We start from the raw sequence: 16035 nt of genomic DNA, 5'->3' as shown, positions 1-16035 counted from the left end.
CATGGAACTTCCCAACAGAAAATCCACAACAAAGACAATAGTAGAGATCTAAAAAAAAAAAAAAAAAAAAAATCTTATCCACGTGATAAAGTCAGCAATGGACCGTGACCTGCAGCATGTCAATTGTTGTGTAGCATCTGCTGTGGATTTATTGCAGATTATGTCCATCGACTTTAATGGGGACATGTTGTGGTTTCGCTTAACTTAGATCCCCTTGGTTATTACTCTATAGTGCTTGCTTTGTACACCCATGCCTTGTAGGTATAAGCATTCTCATATAGTAAACAGCTTGTAATAGTCAGATAAACCCAGGGTTTAATAACAGGATTTGCAGTTGGTGAATCCTGGACAATATCTTGAATTCATTTCTAACCAATGCAATCCCATTATAAGTAAGTCCATGTACCTGCAACCCATTCATCTCACAGGCTTAATCTATAATGGATGCTAAATAACATATAATCCAGTGTGTCCTTAGGCAAAGAGGGCATGCCTGTCACTGACTCGCTCTACACGGGCACAGACCATACTTGTCTCAGGAATATAGATCAAAGCTGGGTTATTCTCATTAAATACAGTTGTGCCACGCGGCTATATGATACAGCGTTACAGATGAGAGCAGTCAGAGGCTACTATGTCACTTATGGAGAAATTGGCTTACAATCTAATTTCTGTGCTACTTATTCAGCTCTGTAATTGATTCCATTGGCAATTAATTGCAAAACAGAATTACAGAGCTTCATTTTGCGCTGCGAATATTTTTAGATTCTGGGATAGATTAGACTAATAGTTTACTTATGTAGTTCAGCTTCCCATAATGAGCTGTAGCTTAGAGGGGTACTACGGCACTGGGAAACTTTTGATATAATACGACACTTTTCAGATGTGCCCAGGTCCCCCGCCAACCGCAGCCACCGCCTCATTCGAGACAAACTTATGTCAGCAGTGACAGACCACTCAGCCAAATATCTTAGGCAGTGATTGAATGAGCGGGCTGTGAAGGCTGCGATCAGCAGGGGGATGCAGAGACACCACAGGAGGACACCGGGGAAGCATGGAGAGGTAAGAATAAGGTGTACTATTTTTTATATAACTGCAATATGTCACAATGAGAGATCTCTTACGGGTGCGTTTACACTGGGCCGTATTACCAGCTACTAGGCAGTAAACCTGCACACGCCCCATCTTCACTCACCAATTAGCATCATGATTTTTTAGTTTCTGAACATCATATTGATATCTGATCAGTCTTAGGCCGCGTTTACACATTTACTGTACGTCACCACATGCAGCCGAAAACAGACACTCATAGGCGTATGGCCAATAATCCTGGTAACAGAACATGACTACTGGGGAAGAAGTGTGAGCCTGGTTTTGGCCACATGCATTTCTCTACATGGAGAAACATTGTCTCAATCGTGGTTTTTACCTGTATAAAACATAAACAATTTCCACATAGAATCATTGATTAGAGCCGTCTGCATATTGCCTGAAAGAATTCTCACCACAGGATTGGTAGATTGGTAGGTAACAGCCACATTTAACACCGCCACACCAGACCTGAGCAATAACGCCATACTGTGAACCACCACCACCTCAAAAAGACACCAGATTTTTTGGCACGTCTGAACGGGAGGTGGGAGACGAAAAAAAGTTGTTTCACCCTGCTCCCTGGTGCTGCCCCCTTGCAAGGTGCTGCCTTGGGCTCTTGACCACAGGCACCTTGTGGTAAATACAGCCCTGCATTCACACATACTTGCATGCTGCAAACTAAATTAATATAAATAGCTGGCAAAACCCAACATGTCTGCACTGACATCCTCTGTTGGTGGACATTTAGTAGGCCGCCATACACTTAAGACAGTTTCCCAAACCCGCTAATGTCAGCAGACATTACCAACTTTGGTTTAAGCTAGACAAAGCGAAGAGAGCTGCCAGTGTTTGTGCAGATTTCTCTCTAGTCCTTAGGACAATGTCATTTGTCCTAAGGACTAGAATAAAGGTATTATACTGTTTTACCAGGTGTGTGGAAATAGTGAGAATATCAGAACATTATACCTTTATATCCTTAATAACCTTTAGAACCTTAACATCCATCATTCTTTTTTTAACCCTATAATTCTGATCAATTTAATCATATGTCTGTATAGACATTAAAGATTCAGTTATGATTTACTTCAAACAGTAAAATGAGAACATTTTAGATGCAAGCAAAAGATATGACTGTATATTGATAAAACTGAGGTTGGTGATATATGTATGCCCCCCTCCCACCATGGTCTCCCTAGTAGTTTTGTAGTCTGTCTCCCTGTTTTGTTTGATAAATGAACAGACATCAATCTGCAAGAATGAAAACCAGCTACTTATATTTCTTACAAGGTGCTGGGAACACTTTAAGTTGCAGTTCTAACAGATCTGTCAGTACATTGAACTGTTTAACATGTTTTTGAAACCAGGGTGAGAAGTTGTGTTCTTCTAGATATGAAGTATTATCCTGCTGCATTTACAAAACTTCAATACTAGTAGACTAGTACACTAGTAGACTGAGACTAGTAGACTGAGTAGTATTAAGAAGCCTACTGTGTACCAACACAACATTCTCCATACCATTACACCACCATCACCAGTTAATTGGCACCAGTTTGTTACACTACTATCACCAGTGTAATGGTATCAGTCCATTACACTACCACCAGTCTCATGGTACCAGTTAGAAATGAGCGAACCTCGAGCATGCTCGAGTCGATCCGAACCCGAACTTTCGGCATTTGATTAGCGGTGGCTGCTGAACCTGGATAAAGCCCTAAGGTTATGTGGAAAACATGGATATAGTCATTGGCTGTATCCATGTTTTCCAGACAACCTTAGAGCTTTATCCAAGTTCAGCAGCCCCAGCTAATCAAATACCGAACGTTCGGGTTCGGATCGACTCGAACACGAACCCAGTTCGCTCATCTCTAGTACCAGTCCATTACACTATCACCACCAGTCCATTACACTACCACCACCAGTCTAATGGTACCAGTCCATTACACTACCACCACTAATCTAATGGTACCAGTCCATTACGCTACCACCACCAGTCTAATGGTACCAGTCCATTACACTACCATCACCAGTCCATTACACTACCACCACCAGTCTAATGGTACCAGTCCATTACACTACCAACACCGGTCTAATGGCACCAGTCCATTACACTACCATCACCTTTCCATTACACCACAACCACCAGCAGTTTAATGGCACCAGTCCATTACACTACCACCACTTGTCCATCAGCGCCAGTCTGTTACATTAACCACCAGTCTAATGGCACCAGTCCATTACACTACCATCACCAGTCCATTACACCACCAACTAGTCTAATGGACCTATTCCATGACCACCACCACCACCTGCCCATTAGTGCCAGTCCATTACACTACCACCACCTGTCCATCAGCACCAGTCTGTTACATTACCAACCAGTCTAATGGCACTAGGCCAATACAGTACCACCCCCGTCTTTTAGCAGAAGGTTGTAGAAATCTATGAATTCATGTGATTTGTTCTATATTATACTAATCCCACTATCTTCATGACTCATATCGGAAATTCGTGTGACAAACAATCATCAGGTGTCCCGTTTTAGCTATTCTGTGCCAACTGTGGCTTCAGTTAAATGCCTGGCATGGTGCTGGTGCCACATAATTAGTCAATGACATATTTGCAGGGTAAAAAAAATCAATATAAATAAAGTTTTATGACCTACAAAGCCTTCTTTAGAATCTATGACTCTTGCATGACTCTTCTTGAACAAGATCTTATTTTCTTGGTTCCTTGAACAAACATGTATCTTTATTTCATTACTACCAGATTACTCATTTTTCACATCTATTCACATACAATCACATAATACATCATCCAGAAGATGTCTTCATAGTTCATGTGTTGCTTAGATACAATGTTGCACTTTGCTTATTATACAGCAATTGTTAGAAGATAGAAATCATAACTCCAATGTCACACAATATGCTTATTAGTGATCAACAAGAGGTGCAAAACTGGTGCAGGAAAGGAGGATAAATATGGGAGATACAGATGGTGCACCCTGGCAGGGCTACTAGAACAGACCTAAATACTTGGCTTAAAGAGAACAGTAGGATTGAAAGGGCAATGATGTGATGTTGGCACAATAATAACTGTAGGCCTAGCTGCATTACTTATTAATTAGAATATTTCTCTTTTATAATGAGTACTTACGGTGGGCGTACAAGTCTTATGTATATGAGTGCCCCTGATTCTTCGTAATATATTTTAGCATATTTGCACCCAGCCAAATGTTTCTTTTACAGGGATGCAAACCAGTATGTTTTACCTTATCGTTGTCTTTATCAAAAATCTTTTACTTTACATAACCAATGATTTTGTCATTGTACAGAGCTGCAGACTATGTTGGCTTTATATACAATAATCAACGGGCAGAGCTCCAAATAGAAAAGTGCATAGAAAACAAATAAATATTTTGTTACATTGAATGGACATAATAAATCTTGCTTTAACGTCATGTGAGATCTTTATTGCTCATTGGACAGTTGTTAAAGTGTGACTGTAATTTAAAATGAAAATTGATTATAGTGCAACCCTGTGCACAATAATCATTTTCCTAAATTACTTTCACGTACGATTCAACTTCTAAATAGGTGTATTAAGCTGTTGTTGCACTCCCTGCTACTCATAACTATGCACTAGAACAGTGCTTCTCAAACTGTGAGGCGGGCCTCACCAGTGAGGCGCCCCCTAGTTGTTGGTGAGGCCTGGCTGGGGAGCCAGTTTGCACAAAAGTTACTATGATCTGCACAGTCCTTTTGCTGTTTGCAACTATCTCCATTTTAACAACATTATTACTTGCTTTATTATAATCTAGAGCTTGGGAGATAGGTGAAAGGTAGCCCTAGCAGTATTTTTAGCTTTTAAATGGAGTTTCACCACAGATGGTGAGGCCTAGGCACCCTCTTTGTCAGTGTGGTGAGGCCCAGGCATTGCCTTGGTCTGTTGGGTGAGGCTCCAGTAGAAAAAGTTTGAGAAGCACTGCACTAGAAGATAGAGCATCCTGTTCTGTCTCCATAACACCTGCTGCCAGCTTGAGACCCACCCCTATAGACTGTAAAGACTGTAAAGACTGCTTAGGTCACTCTGCCTCCTAAACATACTACTTATGAGTAGCTATAATGCAAACAAGTCCTGAAGCTTCAAATTTAAGGACTTTTCCCTTGGTTTAAAACAAAATTCATATAGACTGGGGCCGGGTGGAAAAAAAAAATTTTTTTGCCATTCAGATGTTCCCTACTGGAAGTGCTGCAGGGATACATTGTATATGTGACGCTGCGGCCAATCGCTAACATTAGTGGTCACAAATCTCTCATGAGAAAAGACACTGTCAAGGTCAGTGATTGGCTCTGGGTCACATGCACTATGATTGTGGGGTCATCACAGCACTTCTAGTAAGGGGACATTGGAGCAGCCGGGAGCTGAGTGCTGTAGTTCACCAGTGTGCAGAGAATATACTTATAGGCTGCAATGTACATTTTAATTTTGTTTAATAGACAGGGAAAACTTGGCTACATGGAAAGGAAGAGTTAACCTCACACCCATAAAATATTTAGTATGTATTTTCAGGATGGAGGGCTAAGGCCTTATGTACGATCAGGGCCATCTTAGCAACAATATGGGCCCCTGGGCAGAGCTGTGAACTGCCCCCTCCCCCTGACCACACCCCCCAATGTTACGACCCCTCCCACCTTCCCAGCCACAGCCGAAGCCACCCTACTCATTCCCCTGGACCCCGCCTAGCCAATGCAATAACTTACAATAATAAATGTACATTTTTTTGTAATGTCCACCGGCCTCTTGTCGCAGGGTAAAAGTGTTTGGGGGGTGGAGGGAAACAGCTCCCTGCGGTGCGATCCATGGCCCTGTTCTTACAAGAGAAAATGACATTGACAGAGGAGTGAATTACTCATCACTTTTGGTCTGTCAGTGTTTTACAGTCAGCTCAGAGAGGCAGAGGGGCCCCCTATGAGCCATGGGTCCCTGGGCAGCTGCCTTCCCTGCCCAATGGGAAAGACGGCTCTGTGTAAGCTGCCAAATTTTATTGCACAGATCTGTAATACACCTGCCCATACTGTACCTCGGTGTACCTACAGTATAATTTTTTTTTTAAGTCCATGACAAAAGAAGAGAAATTGCCATGTATTACCTTGTTATTATTCCCTACATATTACCATATAGCAGCACACAGAGTGTCCTTGGGTCTGTAATACCCATGGCAACACATTGATGTTAAAGCCATTTTGCTGTTTGAATATGGAATAAGATATGTTTAGATGTGCAAAACTATGGTGCATGGATCTGTAAGATGGCAGTAAAATCTAAGAATTTATGTAGTAAAGGTTTGTTCTCTATATAAAACCTGACAATTATCATGACAGAATGTGGCTGCATTAACTATGGGCCTCTTAGACATAGTTCTTTAATAGCAAACATGCTGCCACCTATGTCACATTCATTATTTCCTCTTCTTATAATGACCTGTTGTTATCATTATCAAGTCACTCGATATCAGAACCAACAACAATTTCTAGTTATCATATTGCTACTAGTATTAAATTACTGCTCTCTGACTCCTGGAAAGGAAGATGTCCACCAGTGAACACCATATTACATTTTCATGTAAAGAACTCCAAAATTAAGTCACATAATTTCTTTAATATATAATAGCTCTATATGGTTCACAGCTTAGGCTTATTCGAAAAAGAGTTCCAATTTTCCAGGCATAGATATAAAGTACTGTATTATATTGTGGCTGTCTTCTGGCTTTAATGTAGAATATGCAATAATAAAACAGTACAGTATACAGTAAGCTTCTAAGCTCCCCCTAGTGGTGGTCAACAGACAACATTTTATCATTGTATCCTAGGCCTGTATTTTAAAGCTAGTGAGAATTTAATCAACACTTAGGGGGACATTACTATTTTTGCACTCCCGCATATGCCAGGGAGAAGGTGCAGATTTATGCACGCCAGCCGTATTCCCTGCTTGCCCAATTGGCGGGTAGGGGGGCACGGCAAGGTGGGAAAGAGGCGTGGGAACACCTGATTCACCATGATTTATACCTGCTTGCAGGCAGAAATCATAGCAGAAATCTTCACTACTCAGGAGCAGGTGTAGATTTCTGCGACCGCAGTAAGGCAGGTGCAGGAAGAGACATGCATCTCTTAGTGAATGCGGAGGGGCAATTTGTAGTGGGGCCTAATTTAAGACTGGCGTACTGTTGGACCTAAAATGGTGCTAAAAGGTGGACACCACTTTTTAGGTGCCTAGTGTATAACCTTTGAATCTGGACCTCAGAATATAAATAGGTATCTCAAGGAAATGCAGTTTTATAAAAACATATGCCATATTGTGCTGTGTATAGTGACTAATACTCTACAGGGTGCTACTTTTGTTCTATAAAAACCTAAAAGCAAAGATACAGCTAAAGCACTGTGATCCAGATACTACATTATGCAGATCATTATTTTGCAAGACATTCAGCTTCTTGCATCACATAAAACCATATACTGGGCAATACAGAATATTCTTTTACAATGATTTTCTGTGGCAGACGTATCAAACTGCTTTTGGATTATCCAGCTGGCTCGTGAAGTCTACAGTAACTTGTCCACCCTAGTGTTAGACTAATAAAATACACCATATGTATCGGTCACCACTTCCATGAAGGGAGAGATGAAAGACAAAGCGATGTTAGCTACATGGTTAACTTTATTTTGAAACTATGTGCATTTTCTATGGTTCAGGAGAGGTCATTCATATATACTTGCTTCCTTCAAGATGATGGATTAGCTTTTTTTTTTTCATGTCTAGGGAAGTAGAGGTCGATGGGTTTATGTCATTAGCTACTAGTCTTAAGGCTGGGGCTGCAGAAGTTTTTCTCCATAATGTTCTGGCTTGTCCTTTATAGTTTGACTTCACCTTCTTGTTTTGAAGTGATGCTTGTTTATGTCTGCACATAGATACAGTATATACTGCAGCTACACACAACATTGTGAACTCTTTTTGCACAACATATCTATAAAAGCCCCTCCATATACTCTCAGTCCTGAGATAAGCACTTTCTGGTCTCCGCAATGAAGTCAAAGGTTTATGTGCCATTGAGGAACCAGGCTGGTCTTATCTTCATGCTTATGATTAACCTGTACCATGATGGTGTTTCTACACTTATTGCAATTTTAACCTAAATATAAAATGGAGTTATAAACTGTTAGTGGGCACAGGCTGCTTCTTCAACTGTAATATATATGAGGGGTGGGCAATTAATCCTCCCATGGGGCCACATGACAAATTGAAATAGTTTTCGAAGGCCAGACCAATATACTTAACTCTGTTCTGACAGCGGTGAGGCAGGAGTGTTTCCCAACCTTTTCCACCTCAGGGCACCCCTATATAGTATTAATGCCCCCTATTGTATCCCCACCAACATAGTAATAATGCCTCCTATTGTACACCCCACATACTAATAATGCTTCTGCTGTGCACCACCACATAGTAATAATTCCCCATGTTGTGCCCCATAGTAATAATGCCCCCGCTATGCACCCCCACCCCAGTAATAATGCTTACTGCTGTGCACCCCCACACATAGTAACAATGCCCCCTGCTGTATACCCCCACCCATAGTAATAGTGTCCCCTATTGTGTATAGCCCCTCATCCACAGTAATAATGCCCCCAGTTATTTACAGCCCTCCACCCAACCACAGCAATACTGCCCCCTGCTATATACAGCCCCCACCCCTCACGCCCCAGCTATTCATAGACTGTGGGTACAAACATGTCCTGCTGCTCTATTCTGTTTCTTATGTTCAGCCCGTTCACCCTGTAGTGAGCACGCTAACCATTACAGTGGCAGGGCATGCCTAGAATCTGCACGCCACAGCTTCAAGGGATACTGAAAGGGGGACATGGGTCAGATGGGGACATGAAAAAAAAGTCACAAGCAGTCATATAAAAATCACAGATAGGCCATGACCACACAATTACTTTTTTTGACGGCCCAAATAATGGTTGTTAATTCGAAACAATGGCCGTTATTTATGGAATTACGCCCTTTGTTTTGAAGTAACGGCCGTTATTTGGGTGCGAGATGACGGACATCCAAAAAAAGTCAAACGGCCGATAAAAGACACTGTATGGTCGTGGCCAAATTCTGATTTTGATGAAAATCTTTTACTAGTCACATGGTCCTGCATATATCATAAAGAGTAAAATCAGGCTGTGAGCTGCACTAAGGACAGAACCTGATGAGAATTGCTGCAAAATCTCTGCACAGTGCTACAGAATAAGCAATAGGAAATAACTCTGTGGGCATACTGAGGAATCCTAGATGCAATGATCAAAAATGTGTTTAAAACATACCAAAAGTTCCTTAAAGATGAAAGGGAACCGGCCACATTGTACATGCTGTTTAATATGTGGGTAGTATGTTACAGAGCTGATGCAGGTGATATATGACTATATGATATATGATATAATGCCTGCACTCTTATGATTCTAGTCCAGTGGATTGTATGCAGAGAAATATATCAATCACCAATAAGATCACACACAAACACACACACACTGGACTAATGGATATCACTTTATCCAGAGTCATATAAGAAAGACGGTCAATTATTGACTGTATTTCCTATATTTTCCATATGCAACATGATAGGTTCCCTTTAAACGGCTTACCCTTGGACAGGAAAGGTATTACCTTTCCTTGCTTCTAGGCACATCACTTCTGTCCTACTGTTGTCTTAGAACCTTCAAGAGGGGGGAAGTGTTAAGACCCTATTACACGGACTGAATCATACAGATATCTCCCCTTGTGATATAGACTGTGACAAGCCAACAGTCAAGCAATATGTTCTTTCTATGTGTAAAAATCGTCAAATCTCTCTGCGCACTAGGTGATATGCAGCTGACTGCTGATTAAAGCAAAGGCTGCACGGACATCACTAACAATTCCTGCGCGATTATCGAGCTGTGTAATAGGCTCGGTAAACTTGCCCTTTAATACAGCCTTTACTCCATGGCAGTCATTTCCCCAAACTGGAAATAGAATTGGTATTTTTCTGCAGAATATACATGGAATTTGGTTATGCTGCGTTTACACAGAACAATTATTGTGCGAATTTGCACGATAACGATCGAATTCGAACGATAATCGTACGTGTAAACGCAGCGAACAATCAAGCGACGAGCGAGAAATGTTCTCAAATCGTCGTTGGTCGTTCGCCAAAAATTCGCAGATCGTTCCGTGTAAACATTCGTTCACCGATTTAACCTATGTGGCTAGATAGGCTTAAGCGATCGCAAAACAATTTTTCCATACGATATATCGTTCCCTCTAAACGCTGATCGTTATAAAAAAAATCGTTAATTCGAAATCGTTAATTGTACGATCGGGCGAATTATCGCTCCGTGTAAACGCAGCATAACCCATTTGGATGAACTGGATAGTCAAACAAATGTGTGTGACGTTACCTTTTTAGAGATTCTTAGTCCCTAACCTTTATTTCACCAAGTATATCATGCCATACATGTTGGTTTCTTAGTAAATGAATGAAGATGTAGATCCTCCGCACAGTGATCCTGCAGCGACCCACTCTGACCCTGTGTATGGTTGGGAGGCTTTAAATCCCCCCTCTCCTTTAGCAGTAAGTGATGAGACCTGTGTGTAGTGTGGGCTAGGCTCAACCCTCTCCCTCCCTCCCTCCAAGCCCAGCTCTGCTGTGTATGGATCCAGCTTCCTTTCTCCTCCTCCTCTCTCCACTTCCACCTTCCATCTCCCCCTCCCAGGTTCCTCCTCTTGCACAGCGGTCCTGTAAGATGGTGATGTCAGAAGGGTGCAGACACAGCTGCCTCTTTCCTTCACCTTCAGCAGAGATGTGCCATCCTGATGGCAGCCTCCCTGCCCTGTGCCACTTCCTTCCTGGCTAAGCTGCTGATTGGCTGCTAGGAATAACAGAGGGGGGACCACTGATCAAATAATAAAGAGGGAGGTAGTAAGGAAAAACAAGAAGGAGGAGGAGGGGAGTGAAGAGCATACAGGAAAGACAGCACAGAGAAGGAACAGGTACAGTAGAGACTGAATGCATCACATGTGATAGCATGGCTAAGCTGGGCACATGGCACAGACTAATAGCAGGGGTAATAGTGCAGGGCATCTAAGGACAGGGGGGGCACTGAGCATGCTGCTTTACACTGCTTATACAAATAGGCACTGAGGTTCTGCAAACACAGCACAGGGAATAGTAGGTTGTATATAAAATACATATGCTTTGAGGCTTATGCTTGTTTACATGAAAGAGGTTATGCAAGTGTACAATATTATATAACACATGTTATGTTGGCTAAGATGTATCCAGGTGGTCAATGTATGCATTAGAAATAATATAGCAGAATGCCCAGAGCAGCCTGCAGGGGCATAGCACTATACTGACTATATACTACACTATACATTCAGGCAATCTGCACTATATAATAAGTGACCAGCACAGAAGATCTTTAATGGAAGCTGGTAAGGGAGATTGTATTCAAGAAGGTTACATTAAGGTAGGGATAGGCAGGACATCTCATCTATGGACCATACAGGAGTGAAGTCTCTATCATAAGTGGAGGCAAAATACATCACAGAGGATTTGATTGTTTGGCACCAGAGGTGGCTGGGAAATGGATTACATCTCCAGTTTGGGGTGGGCAATGTGTGTGTCCATGCAGAGGGGTGAAGCAATCTCTGCACTAGGGATATGAGGCTCTGACTGGGAAGGATCCTGTGTGCACACTACTGGATTGTCAGGTACTGCTGTTTGATCAGCTCAGGATTGTGGCAAAACTATGATGTCAGTGGTAATGCAGTATGTGATGGAGCCTTTGCATGCATATTATGGGGTAAGATGTTGTTGTGTCATTGCATCATACATTTATAGGCTGCCTGAGCTGACAATTTGTGGTGTAGCTTGCATAGGGAATTGTCTGTGCATCAGGAGCTGTGTATGTTTATAAACAATAACCTAGAAGGCATGCTCTATACACGTGTGCTTTATCTCATATGCATCTTCTGCAACGAAATGCATGTCTGTGGTGGAGGGAAAGCTTGTGATGATGTGATGTAGATATTGTTGTTTATACAATTGTCAATAAAAATGCATAGGTGCCCATATAGTGTACTATATATACATACATATAGTGTGCATATATACATACTGATCACTGGATAATGGATTTTTGTGCACTGCAAGTTTCAATTTATAAGCAAAACACATGGACAATATTCCTGCAAAATTATATGGTGACCAAGCAGTGAATACTCATTGTGCTATACAATGGGTTTGTGTACAATGAGCATGGCAAACAGAAGCACTGACATACACGTGTGTAATTTGTGGGCTACACATTGCATATACATTTGCATAGGCAACAGAAGCTATCCTGAGATTGTATACAATGTCGAACGCAATGTTTATCTTGGAGGTTGATCCCTATAAATATATACGGTCTTCAGCCTAGCAATTGGTTCATATTGCTTGAGAGTATACAGATTTCACTTGTGCATGCATCATTATATTTCATCTGCAACATTACAGTGATGTCATCAGTACCAATATATATAACTCTTCTATATAATCTCTGCTGATAAAGAAAACAGAAGAACAGACTAGGAAATAGCTCACCACTATATCCTTAGGTGTATTGAATGTAGGACTATTCAGCCATATCCTGGTGATGTAACTAGCATCCTATAACCCTCTGGCTATTGTTTGTGTGCAGTTCCATTCCATCTCCTGTTGTGTATTATGTGTACAATATCTACGTTGGATCTTCTTTACCACCTCCAGGTAAAAATCCAGTCCAACCTCGGTTCTTTTCCAGAGATGAAGCCTTTATTTAGATTTAATTCCAGAATGACAGCAAGTGGTTTTAGCTCTGATGTAGTAGCAAATAACAAGTGTGCCCATGGTGGCCAGTGTGCCCAGGCAGTGATTGTGTTGGCCACACTCGGCCCTCTTTGTGCAGCTGCCTGGGGTTGTGCAGATGGCAGGCATGTGTGAATGGATCACAGTGAGCAGGAGGTAGCAGGTGCTTGGCTTGATGTGTGAACATTACTCTACTCCAGCCATTGTGTGGATGTTTTCCTGGAGAGGAAGCCACTGGATTTGCACTGGGTCACTGACACATATTTGCAAAGAAATGCAGTGACCCCAGCAATCTATCTTTAAATGCTATTGAGGGAATGTTGTGTATGCAGAATCTTTTTTGTATTTAAGATACCATTGCACAAGTATATGTTCGCTTTGATGACTCTCATTGAAATGGTGACAATTTCAGAACCATGGAGAGCAGCACAGCACTGGCTTCCTGGATGTCCAATGCAGCTGTCAACTATAAAATATAGATGCATTTAGCAAGTCTCCATCGCCAAGCCTAGATTTGCTAATATTGGCATTACATATATGACAAAGGCTCTAGTATGCTATGTTCTTAGTGCTACGCGTGTAGCATGTGTTCAGGGTCTCTGAATGAGGTAATGGGGATATTAGCAGCACTTGGTCTTGTATTCCCACTCGCTGCATACACAGATTGCTAGGTTTTTCCATGTATTGTACTTTTTGCATATAGCAGAGCTCCAGGGCATTCTCATACCATTTAGGTCTCATTTAGCTAAATTTGCACTTAACACATAGTTGAATGCGCACTGTCCTGCTGTGTGTCTAAGAATCCCTGATGGCTTTAGTATATGTTGTTTAGTATACAGCTAAGCATTAGTCTAGACCCCAGTCCTTGGGTGAAGCAGCGCTGCTTTCAGCACCATGGAGAGCCGACTTGGTCTTGTGTAACCACTGCAGATGTAGGTTCACACATTGCTGGATGGGGATGGATCATAATGCTCCAATTCCAGGTCATAGTTAAAAATACACAAATACTAAATAAATGAGATATTTCCTGTTTTTTGTATTTTTAATCTACATCAGATATTTAGCTCTTAAAGAACAAGGGCTTACACAGAAATTGCATTGAGGTGGTGTGGATTTTAGTTCCAGGTAGAGTTTGCCTATTATGTGAAGCTGTAGTCTTATTTAGTCGTACTGAGTATACAAGATATGCGTATGTAAAGTGAAGGTTATCAGGGTCTAGATCAAGGGCTAGTTGGAATACAATAGTCTTCCAGGAATCTATAGAGCATGAAAGCAACCTATGTATTAAAAAGCCAATCAGTGGCTGAGTCTGCTTGGCTGATAATACTTTAGGTGTTAGATCCATTCAGCAATTCCCTAGCAGTGAAGGGATGCGCTCACTGGAACGCCACCTGTCAGACAGGCAGAGCTTTGCTTCGTGAAAGGTGCCCACTCCAGGCAGTAATTGCTTCCCTGTAGGGGGGAACAACAGGGGAAATCTACAAGTGTAAATATTATATATATATATATATATATATATATATATATATATATATATATATATATATACACACACACACACACACACAGTTAAATGCAAAAAGAAGTTCAGTATAGGTATACTTTACAGTTCTTTGCAAATAGAGCAATTCACTGTATATTAGGAGTAACCAGACTGCATCAATACACCAAATAAAAAGTATCACCATCATGATGTGGACGCTTATTCATCCACACCAAATTTCTGCTCTATTGTGCCTTAAAGGGGATGTCTTATGAAGATACCCCCTGTCCATATGTCCTATAAGAGGATCCCCCCCTACCATGTGCCAGACCCGAAGAGATCAGACCGGTCTCTGTTTGTCCTTCTATTACAATACTAAATTTTCCCTATAGCAGCCACTGCAGAGAAAATGCCTGGCTGGCTGCTAGTTCCTCAGGTACAACCAGTTATTTGCTGGGGTTGCTGCATCCTTAGAATATTTTTTCCTAGTTTAAGAAAAACCTGGCTGCCTATAGGTTAGTTCATACCCGTTAATACGTTGGCTGTATTGCAGCTCCCCTCCACTAAAGTGAATGCGGCTGAGGTCCACTACCACACACAACCAGTAGTCTGTGTTTTTCCCCCCAACCTATTAATGAGGATTTTGGTACCATGTAGAGTGGTGAACACTTTACTTCACTGGGCTTTGTGGTTCACATAGAATAAATCTAGTGCCTTATACTATTAGTAGAAAGTCTATCTTATCTATATAATCTACTGTGAATCCAATCTATTCTGTTCCCTGCCCCCAGTCATTTGGGGTTAGCAAGAGGCTGACTGTAATGTTCTTCAATGGAAGTACTGGCAGGAAGTCCAAAAAGATACCTGCTTCCATGATTTCTGCTTTATAAGAAACTGAACATAAGAACAAGAGTGCACAATCTGAGGTTTATTGGGGGAAGTTTAGAAGCAGCAACACCAGACTTTATTACTTTACTGAAAGAATAGTAGATACCTCGAACAAACTTCCAGCAGATGTGATAGGTAAATCTACAATAACTGAATGCAAAGCTGCCTGGGATGAACATATAATCTATCCTAAGATAACAATATTAGGGAAATAGGGCGGACTAAATGGTCTAGATGGTCTTGTTCTGATGACTATCTACTATTTTTCTATCTCTCTATGTCACACATCCTCCAGAATAATTTACCAATATCTGTAGATTTATTGGGACTATTCTTTTTTTATAAGCTGCAAATATTACGTTTGACTATGGATACTGAATTCTACTTAACTGGAAGTTACAATTATATCAGAAATGTAATTGCTTATTGCTCAAATACATTTGTAATATGTTACCCCTACGGCCTACACTCTATGCCTCCTATTTTATACAAGGGCATACAGTGATATGTTCCACACTTGACATATTGTGACACTCTCCTAGAAGCTAGTGATCCATAACATGCAGCCATAGGGTCTCCATGCTGCTGTACAAGGGCCATGTGCACTCATCCTAAGCGTACAATATGTCTTATATCATGTCTACTCATTCTGATTTAACCC

At 41.3% G+C, this 16035-nt stretch overlaps 1 protein-coding gene across 1 annotated transcript in view; it reads left to right on the top strand.

Annotated features, from left to right (window-relative positions):
* The first annotated feature begins 993 nt into the window (after positions 1–993).
* The window catches only part of MAP3K12 (mitogen-activated protein kinase kinase kinase 12), a 40479-nt gene continuing 25437 nt past the window's right edge, over positions 994–16035 (top strand). Inside the window, exon 1 of the mRNA XM_069972192.1 lies at positions 994–1062. The gene's annotated coding sequence lies outside the window, so the exon portion shown is untranslated. The remainder of the gene's footprint in view (positions 1063–16035) is intronic.

Source organism: Dendropsophus ebraccatus, chromosome 5 (assembly GCF_027789765.1).
Source record: "Dendropsophus ebraccatus isolate aDenEbr1 chromosome 5, aDenEbr1.pat, whole genome shotgun sequence".
NCBI classification, from domain to species: Eukaryota; Metazoa; Chordata; class Amphibia; order Anura; family Hylidae; genus Dendropsophus; species Dendropsophus ebraccatus.
This window is presented reverse-complemented; position numbering and strand designations above follow the sequence as displayed.